The sequence below is a fragment of the Corylus avellana genome, chromosome ca1 (genome assembly GCF_901000735.1).
Source record: "Corylus avellana chromosome ca1, CavTom2PMs-1.0".
NCBI lineage: Eukaryota > Viridiplantae > Streptophyta > Magnoliopsida > Fagales > Betulaceae > Corylus > Corylus avellana.
Window position 1 is genome coordinate 25,795,543 of NC_081541.1, and position 20,927 is coordinate 25,816,469.

General features: G+C 35.6%; 1 pseudogene; it reads left to right on the forward strand.

The window, feature by feature from the left end:
- The first annotated feature begins 19,392 nt into the window (after positions 1 to 19,392).
- LOC132168153 (uncharacterized) lies at positions 19,393 to 20,031 on the forward strand (annotated as a pseudogene).
- The last annotated feature ends 896 nt before the right edge of the window (positions 20,032 to 20,927 follow it).

Below are 20,927 nucleotides of genomic sequence, written 5' to 3' on the forward strand. Positions count from 1 at the left end.
AGAGTTTTGTGGTGGGTAAAGGGCTGGCTGGCTCTATAATGGTGACAACTTTAGAAGATGCCTTTTTATATTTAAATATTAAATCAATATTATTTTTATTTTTTATATTAATTTAATTTAATATATATTTTTTTTTTTGAGATTTAACTTTACGTTGCTTGTATTAAATTTGTCTGACAACACCACGTGTTGTTTGGAATGGGTTCAAAATTATAAGAAAAGGAGGTGACTTTGCCTTTCTCATATTTTCATCCATTGTCTAGATAATAATATTTGAATACTTCATTTCAATAATACCTCACTGGTGTTGTTTGTTACTCTATATTTTAACTTGGGTCAACGGTGCGAGAGCTTGTCGAACGGAGAGACAGAAAGAGGTTGGTGACCAGAGCTTGCTGGTGGTTCTGCGGCTCTTACGTCTTGAATGCCGCATTTTACAGAGTAATTTTTGTACTTTGCTGATGAAAGATCGTTAAAAAAGTAATTAATTTTTATTTTTTTTCTTAAATAAGATTTGTGTTTTTTGGTTTGGACGGTTGCTTTTTTTTTTTTTTTTTTTTTTTTTTTTAATATGGGAGTACTTATAGAGTTTCCAAAGGGAGCGATAATACAAATTTATTTTACAAAATCGTTGTGTTTCTAGCTAGGCATATGACGGTTGGTTTTCCTAGGTTACCAAGGGAAACATAAATCACTCTTATGTCTTTTTTTTTTTTTTTTGGCAAAATCATGTGTTTCTAGTATCAGAATTCCCTAAAAATCACACTACAGCACAGATGGTGTTAAAATATTGTAGGGCTCAGATTTAATCAAATTTCTTTTAACCCAAACTTGTGGTTTTAAACTCAATAGTCTTCTTTCTTCTTCCCTTACTGACAAGACACTTCTCAATATTACTTGTCCAGCAGAAAAATTAAGCTTAGGGTAGTGGTGAAATTTCAAGAGGAAACTTTAGAGCAAGAAATCCACTTTGTGTGCTTATGGGACCGAATGGATCTGGAAAGAGGAAAGGTGTGCTTTTGCTTTGTCTTGGAGCAAAAGGATATATGTGCAAAGAAGATAATAAACAACCCATTTTCCTCAATGAGAGAAAGAGAAGTACCTCAAATCCATTCCGTCCCTTCAAACTTCTTGCTCTCAAGTTTCCTCTTGAATTTTCACTTAAAGCATAATTTTTTTATGTTGCTGGAGAAGGAATGGGGAAGTCGCTTCTTCTATCTGGAGAGAAGGACGTTTGACAGGCGAAGAGGGAGAGAGAAAGGAGAATGTGTCTTCTCTGTCTTGTCTGTAAATAAGAAAATTTGATTTGATTGTGAAATTTTGCGTTTGTATAATTATGGGAAAAATATAAAAAAGCCCTCCAAACTATCAGCCGTTTTCGATTTAGCCTCATGATGTTCTAAAAGTTATAAAGTAGGCCCCTAAATTACCAAACTGTCGCATTTTGGCCACTCCGTTAGTCAACACCGTCAGTCTGGACGGAAACTACAAAACGACGTCGTTTGGCTACAGTTAAGTTACAAAAATGTCCTTATATATATATTTTTAAGGGGGAGCAAAACGGCGCCATTTTGCTCCCAAATGGGTTAACTAACCCTAAGCAAAACGGCGCCGTTTTGCTTAGGGTTAATAGAACCCATTTGGCCTTCTCGATCAGTCCCACGCAGACATCTCCCCCCCTCCCCCTCACGCACGCCGTGGCCGATTCGCTTCTCCACGCCCACAGCTCCGGTGATCCAGCCCCTCACGCCGAGCGTCCGTCGTCCCGTCGTCACGCCGTCGTCCTGCAAAACCCAAAAACCCAGAAATCATTCCGTCCAAACAGCCCAATCGGATCTTGCCGTTGTCACGCCGTGGTCCTGCAAAACCAAAAACCCAGCAGGTCGTGCCGTTCGTCCCCCTCAACTCCAATCGTCCCCTTGTCACGTCGTCGTCCTGCAAAACCAAATAAGCCACAAATCTTTTCCTCCAAACAGCCCAATTGGTCACTGAAGGTAACCCATTGAGTTGTTCCTATTTTTTTTTGGGTTTGTGGATAATGATTTTGGGCGTTTTGCAGATGTATTGATGGTCTGATTTAGTGTGAAGAAAGATTGACTTTATAGTGTGAAGATTTCAGCCAACAGCTCGTCAACAATGGAGAAGATTGGAAGTGAGCTCGCTGACGATGATGCAAGTGGCTGTGTACTGTCAATGGAAAGTTCACCGGCGAAGTCTACCTCTGCGTGTACGAAATGCCTGTGCGGAATTGAATCACCAGTGATGACTTCTCGCACGCAGAAAAATCTTAGTAGAAGGTTTATTGGATGCGGTAAATACAATGTGCGAATTTAGGGATTTAAAAATTAGGGGTTTTCGATTTCTTGCTTTCTTCGTTTCTTCGTTTGTTTGAATTTTGTACATTGATTGTTGGTTTGTATTTGTGGGAATTTTGTACAGTGATTATCGGTTTTAATTTTGTACAGTGGGATTGTTGGTTTGAATTTCATTTCTCCGTTTGTTTAAATAGTATTTGGAGGAATTAAGCATTGAAGTCAATTCAAAAATGTTGAATGAATTGACTTCATAATTCTAATTGTTGTTGTGAAGACGTTTAACTTTTAAACTCCATTTTCTTTTGCTCCCCAAAATCTCAAAATCAAGTCCAGCCGAACCCATTTAATCATAGCAGTAGAGCTATCAAAACAAATAGCAGCCCCAGTCAAATATTTACATATAAAAATGAAAGGTGAGTAAATAAAAAATGACTGGGAAGTTTCGTTGCCATTATTAAAAATTGGAGTTTAAAAGTTAAATATCTTGACAACAAAATAATAAATTATTAACTTACCTAACACTGCAGAATTATGAAGGCAACAACAATCAAAATTGCTGAACGAGAATGTTCAACAAATTGACAATAATGCTTAATTCCTCCAAATGCTCAATTATTGCTATTGCCTGTGCTCAATAAATGCTATTTACTTTTGGAAATGGAGTGCTAAAATAGTTCATGCAGAACTCCATTATTTAAGGAGACATTAATTTTTTTTTTTTTTTTTTTTTTTTTGTAAGGATCATCATTCATTAATCAAGTAAAAATATATATATATTTTACCAAATTGGTTTGTGGTCATTAATCCTACGTCATAATTTCACATCCTAAATGTTATTAGTTGAGGTGACATGTTCCATGTTTTTTAGTTCTGTGGCCGTGAGGAGAAAAAAGATTAGAATATCCACAATTGTATGAGTGACACTCATCAACTGTGAACCTATTGGAATATTTATTTGGGTGAGAATTTATATTGAACTTATTTGTATATTTAAACTAAGTAATATAAACTATGAAGAACCCATTGTTTGTATATTTACATGAAGTAATATAAACTATGAAGAACCCATTATCTGTATATTTAAATGAAGTAATATAAACTATAAACTTTAAACTATTTGAAAAGATAAATTATTAGTAGATGACTTTGAAGAACCCATTGTTTTTCAGTTAGCACTAAATTATATTACACTATGTTTGTGAATTGGTTAGTAATTCTCATTTACCAAATATGTAGAGTGAAGGTGATCGTGGTTGTGATTATTTTATGTGAGTTGACGAAGAAGCCATACTCCCTGTGTCACAGTTCAATGCCCAAATAGCTGATCAGAAGAAAGGTTTTGAAACTGAACTGGCGAAGTTGACGTTGCAGATTGCTGTTGAAAAGTGCAAAAACAGTAGCATCGAAAAAAACTTAAGGATGTCATTGGCCACTTGTTTGATCTTAGCTTTTTTGTTGTTGTCTTGTTTTGTTAATGATAGAGAGAAATGTTACTGCACTGTTAGTAGGGCAATGTTGCCGTGAGAGGGAGAAACCTATGTAGTTTAAGGACTATTAGTTAGTGGGTTGTATTGAAGTGCGAAACCTATGTCTTAGTAATTATATGTTTGAGATGTTTCGATTTCAATTTCCTGATATGACAATTTGAGGAGTTTCAATTGTTTGTACATTCACCTATTCCAACTGAATTGTATTGCTTGTGTTCTTCAAAGCAGTGTTTACACGTAATACTGGTCTAATTGGTGTTTTTCCTGTGCAATTGTAGTCAAGAGTATGTTCATGATATAAGGAAATGATTTTGGGAAATTAAGTTCAAGTTCAATTTTCTATCACAAATAATAAGTTGTAAATGCGTCTAAACATTAACCATATATATATTACACATCCAAAATGACCAAATTGTAGCATTGACAATGTAAATGTGTTTGCCATTACCCATATATATATTACACATTCAAAATGATCAAATCAAATTGTAGCATCAACCATATATATACAATGTCATATATATATATATATATATACACATCCAAAATGACCAATTGTCTTTGTAGTAATCCCTTTCCTTGGATCTAATATTTTTGCCAATCTGGCTTCTTCCTTTTTCTCTTGTTATCCTCCATTACTGCAATTGCCTTCTGCACGGTATGTACAACAGTTTTACCTCTTCTTGCAGGCGTTGATGTACATGCAGTAGTACGCCCCAACTGTGGTTGAGAAGGCTGAGAAGCTCCACTTGGTTGAGCAGACCCTTCTGGTTGCGATGTTCCATGTTCCTGCGTCGACAAGTATAGGCTCACATTAGCACTCCTTATATACAATTCATATTCTAAATTGTATAAAAAATTAACGTGTCGATTGAGAGTCGTGTGACATTAAAAAAAAAAAATTTTGAAAAATCACAAAAAAAAAAAAATAGAATGTCACTGCACTGTAAGATCTTTATCAAAACGTCACTGCACTATAACATCTACTTATCAAAATTGAAAAATCACATAAACAAAAATAGGCAAAATCAGAAAATTTTCAACTAAATATCAAAGTCTCTATTAATGATTACATTACATCATCGGTAATCACCTGCATAAATCACACAAACAGCCTCCTACCACATTAACCACATTAACCACCTAATTTTCATTTTACCTGTTAAACGTACACACCTGCATAAATCACACAAACAGCCTCCTACGACATTAACCACATTAACCACCTAATTTTCATTTTACCTGTTAAACGTACACACCTGAATAAATCACACAAACAGCCTCCTACCACATTAACCACATTAACCACCTAATTTTCATTTTACTTGTTAAACGTATACACTTTAAACGATATATTCAAGCTAATTTTTTGTTGGGAGCTTTCATTAACTTCATTCATACTCTTCAAAATAAAACAAAAAAAAAATCCAACCCAAACTATAATAATCCACGTGCCAAACTGTATCGATTCTTCTAAACATAAAAATAATATCATTTAATTAACATCATTCGTCAAGTTGAATTGAAGTGTATCATAATTTAACAAAAGAAACACCAAGTGGGTTGAAGTACTCACATTAACACTAGCATTCCTTTTTGACTGTGCGGACTGTGTATTAGGTGGTCCATACAACCTTACGGTATTGACAGTACCCTCAAACTATGTAACATTTTACAAGTACAATATTAAATAGTTGAGATACTATTATAATTGAAATATTGAAACAACATTTCATTGTGATCCAAAATCAAAATGCACCACAATGAGATAATGTTATAAATAGTTTGCTCACACTAGCATTGCCCTGCGACTATGGTGTTTGATGTTGAGAAGGCCCATATAATCTGACTGTGTGGACAGTACCCTGAAACTGACCTCTACCTCCACCCCGAGTCCTTGGTCCACCAATATGCACTCCAGTAGACCCTCGCCTAGTCCTTGGTCCACCCCTTTGCAGTCCAGTAGACCCTTCTGGGGTAGGTTGAAACTGACCTCTGCCTCTACCTCTACCCCTACCCTTACCCTTACCCCTAGTACTCCCTCTACTAATAGAAGATGCATCAGTCTCTTGCGAAACCTGCACATATGATGTAAACTTGGTAAATCAAATGTAATGAACTAATTGTCATGAGTAATGACCTGTAAACAGTTTATCACTTACTGTTTCAGCCTCAATGGTTGGTTAGGGAGTTGGGTTCTGACCATGTACAGTTCGACCACTACCATCTTGTACCTATGATAATAAACTTGTCAAATATTAACATAATACAATATATTAAAAAAATAAAAATAATAATAATACAAAACATGTAGTAAGTCACCTCATGTTGTCTGGCACTACTGCTTCCTCTATTGTAATTCACCGCCTCTGCTTTGTTTCGTGGACATGTTCTGCTATTGTGTCCAACCCCTCTGCATTTGCCACATCTCATCCTCACTCCACCCTTCCTCATACGGTATTGGTTAACCGGCTCTTCTGGACCCCTTGTCCTTACTTTTCTCGGCCTCTCTGGTTGTATTCTACTTATGGGGGGGATCCACGTGGTCGTAGTTAGTCTTCACCCATTGGTCCTCTCCGTGCATTGGATACACAATGTCATCGTAGGCTTTTTTATACATCTCAACACTATACCAATCATCTACATAGTCTTCGGGGTTTGCATTAAAAAACCAAATTGCTGACATTGCATGTGCACATGGGATTCCTGTCATGTCCCACTGTCTACAGCCACAAGTTTTCCTCAACAAATTCACAACATATTGTTTATTATTATGTGTGACTTCATATAATCCAGTCCCAGCATATGTGCTGTAGAAATGCCCAGCAACCTGTCCAATTTCATCCAATTTGGCAACAACCCTTGGACATAGCCTCCCAGTCATGGTGCGGATGCCATCCCTCTTCGTTTGATATCTCTTCGTCAACTTCTTCCTTACAAATTCCAGCATCGATATGATCGGCAGGTCACGCGCATTCAGGATGTAAGCATTGAAGCACTCATAGAGGTTGTTGACAAGTAGATCACACCTCGAGAATGTATTGAACCAAGCTTTGGACCATGAGCTTGGGTCAACATTTGACAAGTAGTTGTATGCATCCTCACTTATATGCTTCAATTCATCCATTTCCTTATGGAATTCAGCTTCAGTGTATGCTGCAGCCGCAGCCCATAACTTGTCTTTCAATGCAAGACCACGATAATCTGCATCTCTGTAGTTCGCATACAAGTGCCTCACACAGAACCGATGGTCACCCCTAGGAAGCACCACATCAAACACTAGTTGCAGCCCCTACAACCACAATGAGTAATAAACAACACTTGGTTATCTTTTGATGAAAACAATGAAAAACAAAAACAAATGAACCTAATGAACTTATAATATAGTTACCTTTTGACGATCAGAAATAAATGTCCAACCTTGTGCAGGAGGGGTGCCAAGATCCGAGACCAAAGTCTCAAGAAACCATATCCAACTGTCTTTGGTTTCTGCCTCAACAACTGCAAGTGTCATTGGGTACATGTTATTATTGCCATCCCTCGAAATGGCCGACAAAAGCTGTCCCTTATAAGTCCCCTTCAAAAAGCACCCATCCAACCCAATGATAGGCCTACAACCAGCTCGAAAACCTTTCTTCATGGCAGCCAATGAGAAATACAACCTTTGGAAACATGTCGGATGGTTAGGTAAAGGTCTATCAACCTTCATCATGACACAACTGCCCCGATTTGTTTGTCTAACGGTTTCACAATAATCCCAAAGCTTCTTGTATTGCAGCTTGTCTTTGCCATGAAGCATTTCCTTTGCAATTCTTCTAGCCCTATACAATTGCCATTTATTAACATCAACACTCCACTTGTCCTTCACTTCCCCAAGAATTGCCTTCAACGGCATGTTAGGTTGCACTTTAAACTTATCAATAAGTCTATCAGCAATCCATCCAGATTTCACAATCGAATTCCTATGCTGCCTTGTACAAGTGTGTTTGTCTTGTATAGATCTAATTTCAAATGAATCTTGATCCTTGCATTTACGACCGTAGACCCGATACCTACAACCTGGATCCCTGCATACGACAATACATTTGGCTAGGTAATTTTTTTTAAACCTTATATCCTTACCTTTCTTCAAATTGTTCTCCCTAATTGCTTGTCTAAAGACTTTGATTGAGGGAAACATCTGGCCATTACTCAACTGTGGATTCGACATGTGAGTTTGTTGAAACTCTGTTCGCCTAGTTACAAATCTGGCAACAGATGAAACCTCATTCTCCTCATCACTTATAGGAGGGGATACAAGAATCTCACTTCGAGCGATGGTAGAGTTTGCATCATCATCCCCAATCTCATCACCATAGCACTTACCCCTTCCACTCTCTTTTCCAGCTCCCCTTACATTTGCATTTTGGTTATCATCCTGCGCCACCTCATCATTCTCATCCTCCTCATCATTATCCTCATCCCCATCATCACTCTCATTACCCTCCCCATCACCCTCCTCATTACCCTCAACACCACCCTCCTCAACATTTCCCCTTGCCATGGATGGCCCAGGGAGGTTGTTATCTTCATCAAACAAGTCCGGTTCGAAAGCTTCTTCCCAATAAGGATCATCTCGATCAATCCTACTATTTTCACCATGTTCACCATCATTATCATTATTGTCGTCTTCATATTTATCATCATTAACTGCAGGCTCATCAAATGACACAAGATACAACTCAATAACCGGTACCCCTTTATGTGCAGCAACCATTTCCAAGACATTATGATCTGATGAAATTAATTTCAAACCACCTTGAAAACTACAACCTGGCTCTAAGTAATACACCAAATCTCCTGACTTGTATCCATATTTTTTTACTATACCCTCAATCTCAAAAAATGACAACTTATCCTCGTCATACGTCTCATCATGCACATCTACGTCACCCCCCACATATGTGCACATAAACCCCCTATTAATCTTACCACCGTGATGCATATCAAACACAAACTCTCGTATAGTCATCCTACACAATAAAAGAATTAAAAAAAATTAACAACTCAATAATATATATATATATATTGTCTTGAGCTTAAGTAAATATCAACTAGTATTAAGTACGGCGTTAACCTTGGTTTCAATTAATTAAAGTCACTTTACAAGAAAAATAAAAATAATAATTAAAGTTAAATTGTACAAGGCATTCAATATAAAGTAAAGGAACATCCCGGAAACAAATCTAGACAATATATGTTCATTAATTATGTACACCCAATTATAAAGGCACATGCAACTTTATATGATCATATGAGTATTTGATATGACATTATTTTATACGGCGTTATTTCATAGGGACCACAAAACCATATACACCCGAGCCATAGGTATTCCTACTTATTTTATCATTGACCACTGCATAAATGTGGGACCACAGAAAAGGGAAAAACATACAAGTAAAAAAACAAGTTATAAATTTGATGGCTCTAGAATTGAATACACCCTACCCGAATTTTATGGTTTTTTATTACTGTGCCTATATACAAAAACCGAGCATGTAGTTTCAATTCAAATGTGTGAGGGTTTGGTGGCATTCACATGTGCTTTGGTTTTGCGTCTTTGCTTATTCAAAAGGGAGGAGAAGAAAGAAAAAAAAAAAAAAATAGAGATACATTATTACCATTTAATGCAAAGTAATGCTACATCCACGTCACCCATTGCGGATGGATTTCATAAATAGTGATGGGATGTAGGGTTACTCCACACTATAAAATAAATTAATTATCGTGATTTTATATGTGCGATAAAAAAAAATAAAGAGTACAAATTAACTAAGTGCGATACATATTTTTGTCAAGATAACTTTTTTATCTTACGAAATGACCACACAATTTTGTTTCACAAAGTGGAAGGTTGATTATCGCTTTCTAAAGTTTGATAGTGCTTTTGTAAACAATGTGTAAGTTGGGAGGAGGGCGGGCCAAGAATAATTTTCCCTTCTCGTGCCAAAATATATACAACTGCTAAGGTTCTTTGTTAATGTCTACTTTCTATTGGAGTTCATTTAAGATTTTGCAAGCCAAATATGTGTTCTTAAATAAATAAATTTAAATTTAAATTTGTTGCAAGTTCCTCATTTGGGAGTGCATTTTAAATAAAATGCCGGTCCGTCCATAGGTTGAAAGAAGCAAGGTGGGTGCGCTGCATTTGGACAATTTCATTTATTTTTTTTGTTAATTTTCGATTAGCCCATGGGGACCACAGAGTTTGTTCACATTTTTCTTTCTTTTTCCTTTACAGCAGACAACAAAGGACCACAGATGGCATGCATGGCATGCATTACAACAAGGGGACCACAGAAAAAAAGGGAAGGCAGAATGCCCCCAAACAAATCATACAACCAACCCATCCGCTAATAAGCAGACAATAAACTCATCATCAACCAATAACTTCAAATATTATATTATACAGAAAAAAACAACGGGTCTACAGACAAGGAAAAAAATATACAAACAACAAACAAATACACAAAAACATAGGGACCCATATCACTTTCGGACACTATAAAGTCAATCTTTCTTCACACTAAATCAGACCATTAATACATCTGCAAAACGCCCAAAATCATTCTCCACAAACCCAAAAAGAAATAGGAACAACTCAATGGGTTACCTTCAGTGACCGATTGGGCTGTTTGGAGGAAAAGATTTGTGGCTTCTTCTGTTTTGCAGGATGACAGCGTGACGAGGGGACGATCGGAGTTGAGGGGGACGAATGGCACGACCTGCTGGGTTTTTGGTTTTGTAGGACCACGGCGTGACAACGGGAAGATCCGATTGGGCTGTTTGGACGGAATGATTTCTGGGTTTTTGGGTTTTGCAAGACGATGGCGTGACGACGGGACGACGGACGCTCAACGTGAGGGGCTGGATCACCGGAGTACTGGTCATGGAGAAGCGAATCGGCCACGGCGTGCGTGAGGGGGAGGGGGGGCGATGTCTGCGTGGGACTGATCGAGAAGGCCAAATGGGTTCTATTAACCCTAAGCAAAACGGCGCCGTTTTGCTCCCCCTTATATATATATATATATAGAAGGGCATTTTTGTAACTTAACCGTAGCCAAACGACGTTGTTTTGTAGTTTCCGTCCAGACTGACGGTGTTGACTAATGGAGTGGCCAAAATGAAACAGTTTGGTAGTTTAGGGGGCTACTTTATGACTTTTAGAACATCAGGGGGACTAAATCGAAAACGGCTGGTAGTTTGGGGGGTTTTTTTATATTTTTCCCTATAATTAAATTATCTCATTGTAAGGTTTTTGGCTTACTAGGTGAGTAAGGATAAAATAATTAAAAAATCCACTATTTTTAGAAGAGCAACAGAAGTAGTACTGATCATGACAATGTGAACAATGATGTTAATTTCCATGATGAGAATGGTTACGTTGGTAGGATTTGTTTTCATATAGAATTTGAACTTACAGTTTTAGATGCCTAAACATATAATATTAATTTTAAAATTGATAACTTTCATTTATACTTTGAGCTTAAATATCTCATTCAAACGTGATATAAAATTTGTGCACTAAGAAAGAGTAGTACCTACGTTAATTACTTATAGGAAAAAAAAAAAAAAAAACCCCCTTTTGGTTCTTTGGTCTCCAACGCATGCAAACTCCTAAAGAAAAAGTGATTCTTGTCCAAGAGGTAAACATAATGGCTTTCATTTATTTTCCCTTGCACTCTATATTTATTAATTTTCTTTGCTCCGGAATCTGAGGTAAGGTTAAAATATGATAAATACGTCTTTTTAGCCCATAAGGACATTTTATATAACGGTTTGAAGTTGGTATTTCCCAACAAATATTTTATCATCAATCTTCCTCTAATTGTCTTTCACTAGATCTTAACACCATTTGTATATACGTACCGATAGATTAAACATGGAAGTAAAGGATGCGTTGGGTGTAGTTGTTCTTAAATATCTTGAGGGATCGTGTAATTATGTGAAATGGAGTATTCAAGTACAAACCTATTTGATGGCTAAAGATCTTTGGGACACAATTGAAGCAACCGCCAAACCTCCTAAGCAAGAAGATGATGAAGCTGCTTTCAAGGCTTGGAGCGACAAGAATTCCATGGCTTTACGTGTGATCAAGAATTCATGCCGGCCAAACACATGTTCTGAGATTGGGGAGATTAGTTTCGCTAAAGTTGCATGGAATACTTTGGCAAAAAAATACCTCCCTAAAGGTACTAGCTCATGTCTCTCTATCTCTCTTAAATGCACATGCATGCTCAAACAAAGACAGCTTTGGGTGCAGTTGTTCCGCAAGTTCTTGACAAAGATAATTATGTGGAGTGGAGTGTTCAAGTAAAATACCATTTGGTGGCCCATGATCTTTGGGACATAGTTGAAGATGATTACACTATTGTCCATGCTTGGAGGAATTCTATGGCTTTACATGTGATCTAGAATTCATGCGAACTGGACACATTATTTGAGATTAGGGAGATTAGCTCCGCTAAAGTTGCATGGAATACTTCGGCAAAAAAGTACCTCCCTAAAAATACTAGCTCAAGTCTCTCTCTCTCTCTCTCTCTCTCATTAATGCATATGCAGGCTCAAACAAAGATGACTTTGAGTGCAGATGTTATTCAGGTTCTTGAGGAATATAATTATGTGGATTGGAGTGTTCAAGTAAAAGACAATTTGATGGCCCATGATCTTTGGGACATAGTTGAAGGAACCACTAAACCTCCTATACAAGAAGATGATGAAGCTGCTTTTAAGGCTTTGTAACACCCCACTCCAATGATACACAATATTGTCCACTTTAGGCTCCCCCAAATCAGACTTCCTAGGAGGTCATTCATCCTGGTACTACTCTCGTAGAAGCACGCTTAACTGCGGAGTTCTGATGGGATCATGACCATCACGGCTTTAAAACGCGTTGTTGTCATTAAGGATGTAGTATACATTTAAGCACATTCTCATCTCCATACCCAGACGATGTGGGACGTCACAATTACCCCCTCTTAGGACCCAGTATCCCCGTTGGCGACCCTCATGGGATTAGCCAATTCTTAGCGTCCGTCCTAGCGAGTGCCCGCTAGCGACCTTCATGGGCTTGTGCACACTCCCCCCATCTTACGCTGGGCAATGGCTCTTATATCATTTCTAACACTCCACCCCAATGACACACAATATTGTTCACTTTTGGCTTCCCTAAACCAGACTTCTCAGGAAGTCATCTATCTTGGTACTACTCTTGTAGAAGCACGCTTAATTGCGGAGTTCTGATGGGATCATGACCATCACGGCTTTAAAACGCATTGTTGTCATAAAGGGTGTAGTATATATTTAAGTACATCCCCATCTCCATACTCAGGCGATGTGGGATGTCACAGACTTGGAGCAAGAAGAACTTCACAGCATTACATGTTATCCATATTTCATATGAAACAAACGCATTTTCTAGTATTAAAAATATTAGTACTACAAAAGAAGCTTGGGATACTTTGGTAGGTTTCTCTCTCTCTCCAATGCACATGTTCAAACATTAATCTTGTTGATAATGGCTCAAATTGTCACCAAGTGTGAAGATAATTGCTGAAAAATATCAATATTCAAGTTGGTGGGCTCAAGTCCTATTTATCTATAAGAAAATAATGTTAGTTTTAAAAAGAGTCTAAGAACAACTTGGAATTGGATTTTTGGAGAAAACGTATGTGGATAAACATGTGGGCCACAATGCTTATCTTCATCATAGAAAAGATTTTGTATTCATGATGGTTTCGTTTTCCTAGCAACAATTGGATTAGAATTGCTTCTCATCTTTTTTCGTGATTAAGCCTCTATAAAAGGATATGCATTCCTTGGTTAAGTGGGGATCCGAAAAATTCAAATTGGTGAGAGCACTTTGTGGCATTTACAAAGTGTAAAGAGTTTTTCTTTAGTGAGTATTTGAGAGGGACAGTTGAGTGGAGTGTACAAAGGGTTAAGGGCTTAGGTTTGGGATATTAAACTTGAGCGGTTCAGGCTTGTACCATTGTACTCAATATTTCTCAATAGTAAAGAATGAGATCGGATCACGCCCTGTGGACATAGACATATTGCCGAACCACGTAAACTCTTTGTGTACGTGTGTGATTGGTGTGTGTTCTCATGTGTTTTCTTTCCAAACTTGTCTTTTGCTTAAATGGCTTGTAGAAAATTGGTTGCCAATTAATTATCAATTTTCCCAACAAATCTTAATGTATAATAAAAATGAATTCTACTAGAGAATACTTATTAAAAAAAAATTCAAAAGGTTAGGTAAAATGTAGAGACTAGCTCCCAAGAAAATAAAAAAATAAAAAGAACTATTTAAATTTTGGAAGCTTTCCCTAAAACCATGACCCATCAAAAGTTAGTTAAAGAAAGCTTTGGTGCTGTCTGATAGAGTAATTCTATTTGTCATCTCATTATCACTTTCTCATCCTCTAAATTGAAGTAGGGTGGTTCACCAATGAAAAAAATCAATTTTTATGCACTAATTATTATGAGAGCGATGCATGTCACATTAGTTTTGGGGATGAAATGAGGATCATATGATGTGTTTTTTGTGTTTTGGTTGAAATAGTATTTTGATGTGATATTTAGTGTATTGTGAAAAAAAATTCTTTATTAATTTTTTTAGCTTTTTAGGGAGAAAGAAAAGAGAGGGGGTTGGCAAACAAACTCCTATATACCAGAACTAGAAGAGGAGATATTTTGTTTAACCATGGGTTTAGATACGATGGTAATTTAACCTTATCATGGTTTCATGAAAGAGAGTGTGTAGTGTTTGAAGGCCTCAAGCAGCGCCTCCAGGCAACTTTGTAAACAATTTAATGACGATTCCTATAATCAGTAACACTAGGGGTTTCACCATGAAGATTACTTATTACACAAGTTGAAAATCATAAGCTCATAATATAATCTGATTTGTTGAAAATCATTCAGTTGTATTTATGTGTTGCGTACATTGCATTTTTATTGATTCTTTGTTGTTACACTCTTCGCATTTTAAAAATACTATTTTAAAATTTTATAATATATTTTTTTATTAAAATCTTTATTACAGTTGTTTCTCCCCGGTTTTATGGTCGGGTAATGAATAAATATCTAGTAAAATATAATTAGTGAGCTCATGAATTTTTATAGTAAAATATAAACTTTGAATCAATTAGTAAAATAGTTTCTGCAAAAATTTTAGTCCAGATAAAATATAATAAGAATTTTCCCTCCAATTAAATTTCCTATGTTGTTATAAAGAAGTTGTCGGCAGACATGTGATGAGTTGGCTTGACGTGGCAATAGCATGCTTCAGTTCTTGTTGCTACTAATTCTAATTCTAATCACCTTTTACATATTAATTTCATAATAGAACCAAATTCATGTTGACCGTGAGGCCTTCCTAAAGGTTGCGCAAAATTGGAATCAAATCAATGTTGACCATGAGGCCTTCAAAAAGGACTTCGAAAAGGTTGTGCGAAATGGTGATTGGAACGCTGTAGAGGAATTCCTGATGTGCCATCCCGGTTCTGTAGGTTTGAAAATCACAAAAGAAGGCAATACGGCTCTTCACGTTGCTATTCAAGCTAGGCATGAGCATATAGTGGAGAAGTTAGTGGTGATAATGTCGGAACAAGAATTGGAAGTAACAAATAATAAGGGTGACACAACTCTAGTGTGTACAATTTATAAGCAAAACTACCGAATGGCAGAGTGCATGCTTAGAAAGAACGTGAACTTGGTCAGCATTAAAAGTTCTTCATATGGACTTTCGGTTGTTACGGCTCTTTTATTTGGGCATGAAAAATTGGTTCGCTATCTCTATTCTCTCACTCCAAAGGAAGATCTAAAGCCAGAAAAAGGTTGAAGCGGTGCTACACTTTGTTGTGAGGCTATAGACAAACGAAATTTAGGTAACAACTCTTGGTCTAATTATCTGTTGGTCCACTATTTCGAATAATATTTCAAAATCTTCTCAATATATGTACTTATCTTTTTGTTCTTTTTTCATTTTTTTCAACACCACAGATATTGCTTTGGATTTAATTGAGCGTTGTCCAAGTTTGGTGCTTGCTAGGGACAATAATGATTGTAGCCCTTCGTATGCATTGGTTTCTAGACCATTGTATGCATGCGTTTCTAGACATTTCACATTTCCAAGTGAAAATTGGCTGGTGTTTTGGAAACGATGGATGTACAAGTGTTAGTACAATTCATTTTTTCTTTGCTTTTCATTAGACTTTATTGGGATTAATTAGCCTCATCAAAGCACTGAGTAGACAAGCTACTCCACCTTGAGAGGTAGTACATCTATATAGACAATATATAGGGCAAAGCCAAATGTAAGAGGTCTATTAGTTATTTATTTAATCTTTTTATGTTGCTCTAAAGAAATTAAATTGTTCATGCGAGACACTTGAACTGTAACACTGACTTCTTACTTGAGATTCATTGACCTTTTTGAGTGGAAGGTATACACATTTGACCCGCTCGTGTCATTAAGAAAATTTGTTTGAATATTAATCAAAGCTTGAAAAAACGCCAAAGTAATTCAATAAAAATTCTTGAATCAGGTATGTTGGTACCTAAACTCTCTTTAATTCCCTAAGAAATTTCTTTTTTTTTTTTTTCTCGTCATAATTACTTTAAATGATAATTAAAATCATGATTCATTATCTCCGAGAGGTTGCTTAATCGGTTGAGATCATGCCTAATGAAGCAGAGATCACTAGTTCAAATTTCTCTCTCCCTCTTATGCGAACATGTCAAAAAAAAAAATCATGATTCACTTCTATGAGAGTTAAGAATAATTGAATAGCTATCTTTCTTTCTCTGTTGACAATATAAATGCATAAATTACTTTGATCATAATTCTTTTAAGTAATTTTTGTTAGAATATTAATTAGATGACTAAATTCAACTTAATTAACTTCATATGAAATTTAACTATTTTATTAATAAAAGCGAGCTTCGTTAAGTATTGTCCTTTGCTTTTCATGAAATTAAGGATTTCAAGGAAAAAAAAAAAGCCCTTTTTCCTTTTGCTTTCACTACATAATAAATCTATAAATATTTTAATCCATGTAACAATTTTTAATTAATGAAAGGTCTTCTCAAACGTACATATATAATAATAATAATAATAATAATGGTGTGTGTTGTAGTCTTGTAGATGATGTAGTGTAGACTGTAGAGTTGAGAAGAAAGATAAGAGATAGAAGAGATAAACTCTTTGATTGATGCATTAAGAAGGAAAATTGAAGGAAATGATTCAAATGAATGATGCATTGGAAAGTGAAATTGGTCAGAAGATGTGACTTGGCAAGCTGGATTCAACTAATTTTTCTTTTTTTTTTCTTCTATTCTTATTCAACGAATATTTGATTTCCCCTCCAGGCTCCAACCAACTTCCACCGATGACAAAAATATTGGAAAAAAGCGCATGACACATAGTATAATTTTTGGACGGGAAATGTCCAAATTGTCCTTTTTATGGTTCAAACATGAAAAAAGAGAGTACTTTACAAGGGTACTTTAATCAATTTAATGACATCAGGATATTTTGTTTCTATTGCACTTCTCAATAATTTTTCATGCCACCATTTTATCAAATGTGTTGATACATTTAATCTCTTCCTATATATGCTTCCTTTGCAGGCAAAATTTGAGGTTATTTAGATATTTTAATTTGTTAGTAAAAGTAAATATACTTTTGAACACTTGCACATTGGTCGGTTCTATTTTGAATAATAAACATATTGTTCATTTTGTGTAAATAGTGATTTTTTAATGTCTATGGTTGAGCAAATTTTATTTTTATTTTGCAGTGTTAGCTATGTTGTGCCAACTAGTTCTGAAGCTCCTTAAAATATTTGGTGTACTTTTTTTTTTCTTTGAGCAAATACAAACAAAGGAAATTGCATCCACTCGATTAATTCTTTATTAACTTTTTGAATTTTTTTTATTTGTCTATTTTATTTATAGTTTAATATGGTTAAATTGGCATTGATTTGATTATTGACAAAAGTATCAAGGATTTATATGACATGAAGTTGATCCATGTCCAAGCCAATGAACTTCTGGGCATCATGTGCAAGCAGTTTTTAATTTCATATAGTATACAGTGGTGGGACAGTAAAAGTTCTGATGCCATCTTTTATGCTATCAAGAACGGGAATTTAAAATTTGTTGATAAAATAGCCAAAGAAAGCCCACAAGTACTACTTGTGTCAAGCTGCAGTGATGATAAACGTTTTTCAAATGCAATATGGGCAGCTATCTTTCATTGTCAAGCTAAAATATTTAGCCTTATATGTGGGGTTGATGGGATGAAGATGCTAACATGGGACCGTGGTATACAAGGCAATAACATATTACAGATGACAGGGAAGTTGCCACCTTTCACTTTGGTTAATCGCACCGTTGGTGCAGCTTTTTAAATGTAAAGCAAACTACAATGGTATAAGGTACCTCCCTCACTTTATAATAATCTTGTTTGTGGTATACATATTGAGGACAAGTCAATGTTAATGTACCCCTAAATACAACACCCGTACAATCCAATCCAAGGAATCATTATCTCCCATACAAATGCTTGAGGCCATTTTAAAGGTTCATGCTAAATGTGCTGTGCTACAGTACCATTGTCCATATGGCATTACTATATTGATTCCAAAACTAGATATGATGACTCCGTTAAACACAACTACGTGATGCCTTAAAATACTAATTATTAGAGCTCACTAATTTTATTTATATTACTTAGTTAATTTGGCCTAAAATACAACTAAAATTTGACTTAGAAAATGCTCATACAATATCTTCACAACTTAGCGTCTTAGCCCAATCCCAAGTATCATAATATGCTACATCTCCCAGCACCACATTGAATTTTAGTACTGGAACTTTCTAAAACTGTACACTAATATATATATCAACTATGAAACTTAGTACATACCCATACAATGGCTTCTAAATCCAAGCCACTCCACCCAATCTGATTCGGAAACAAGATAGAATGGCATGTAGGAAAGTAAAATTGTGATTTGAAAACAAGGATACAATAGGACTTTTAGGAACGATAAGGCTTCTATTAGGACTTTGAATAGTACTACCTCCTCAAAAGCTTGAATTTTGAGCAACGGCGTAGAGGGGAGAGAGAATGGGTTATTGGGCGAGGGAGTGGCACTTGGAGAGTGAATGAAGGTGATACATCATATTAAAACATAAATTCATAAGAATATGCAGTGGAAAATAATTTAGACATACCTTTACTCATTTCTGTTCATGCTGGATCTTGATTTGAAACAGAAATCACTAGTTACAAAAATGCTGATCGAAGTTAAATTTTAGAGAGAGAAGTTTCTTTTAATTAATGTCTAATTATGCATTTATTCTCATACAAAAGTTCTTTATTTATAGGTTATGTTAAGGATGTTCAATTAGTACAACACTATATTTATTTCTTTTATCAAGGAATAAAATTCTCGCTCATAATATGATATGAATATTGACCAAGTGTAATTTTATTTATATTTTGGTAGCCTTTATCTATAAGATTAGTTTAGCAAATGTAGGCAGTGGAGAGCATTGTCTATCCCTATCATAAGGAAGAAAAAAACAAAGATGGTAAAACTCCCAGAGCATTGTTTACGGAAAGCCACAAGAAATTGATGAAAGAGGGAGAGAAATGGATGAAGAGCACAACAACTTCTTGTACAGTGGTAGGTGCTCTTATTGTCACAATTATGTTTGTTGTAGCCTTTACTATTCCAGGCGGTAATAACCAAAATACAGGATTCCCAATGTTCTTGAAGGACAAACTGTTTATGTTCTTCATAATATCCGATTCTATATCGCTATTTTCTTCTTCAACCCCAGTCTTAATGTTTTTGGGAATTCTTACGTCACGTTACTCAGAGAAAGTTTTTTTGAAATCCTTGCCATCAAAGATGATAATAGGTCTTTCGACTCTCTTCTTCTCCATTGCAATCATGATGATAGCATTTTCTGCTGCTCTTTTAATTATGTTACGTGAAAATTCATGGATTTTTATTCCGGCCATTTGTTTGGCAAGTGTTCTTGTCACCCTGTTCATATGGATGCAATTCCCACTTCTTGTCAACATGGCCATTACAACTTACGGACCCGGTATCTTAAATAAGAAAATAATGAAGCGTTTGAGTTCCGTTAATATGATGGATCACTGAAGAATTTTCAGTAGTTGGCTCATGTTGCTAATGCATTTGATGTTTTTACGCTTTTTATTTCTTAATTTTCAAATTTGTTGGTTACTTTGACAAAGGATATATTACTTCTTAACCCAATATATTTTCTCTAAATAAGTGTCGACCCTATTCCTGCATGAGACTTCACCTTCAAAAGAAAAAGAAGTTTCATTAGGCCACAAGGTTATTAGTGTCCCAGGCTATAAGGTTCATAGAATTAATAAGTAATAATTATTGGTTGATATAAACAATAAAGTCCATATCTTAATTATTCGACTTAGAAATGAAGAAAATATGTGAACATCTGAACTATTTCATATATATATAATTTAATTAGATCATAAGCTTTGACAGTATTCACTTGACTGATTCAAATTTTTTGTGAAGTATTTTACTTAATTAACGCAAATGAAAGAAATTAAATTTAATATTTTGAAAAAAAAAAAAAAAGATTTAATCCTTAAACTATATACTGTAGAAAGCAAAATGATATTGAACCATCTCAATTTAATTGAGCAAAAATGGCATTACTCGCATCCCTACACTCCTAAGCTATATTTACAGTGCTGTGACCGAGTTCTAGTAGTGCTGCAACCGAGTCCTGACAGTAGCCCTGTGAAGTCTTGGTGGGGTCCTAGCGAAGTTTGAGAATGAGATGCTCAAACTTGAAAAATAGGTTACGAATTTTAAAAATAAAAATCATTTTACAAAGATTAAAAAGACTCTTTTAGTCAAACTGAAATATTTTCCGTTGATTATTATTTTCCTTTTAAAATACAAAAAATATTTTTAAAAAATTATTTTACACCGAAACAAATGAAGCATTACTTGATATCTGATTAGGTCATACAGAGTTCTCCTCCTAATCCAAAAAAAGA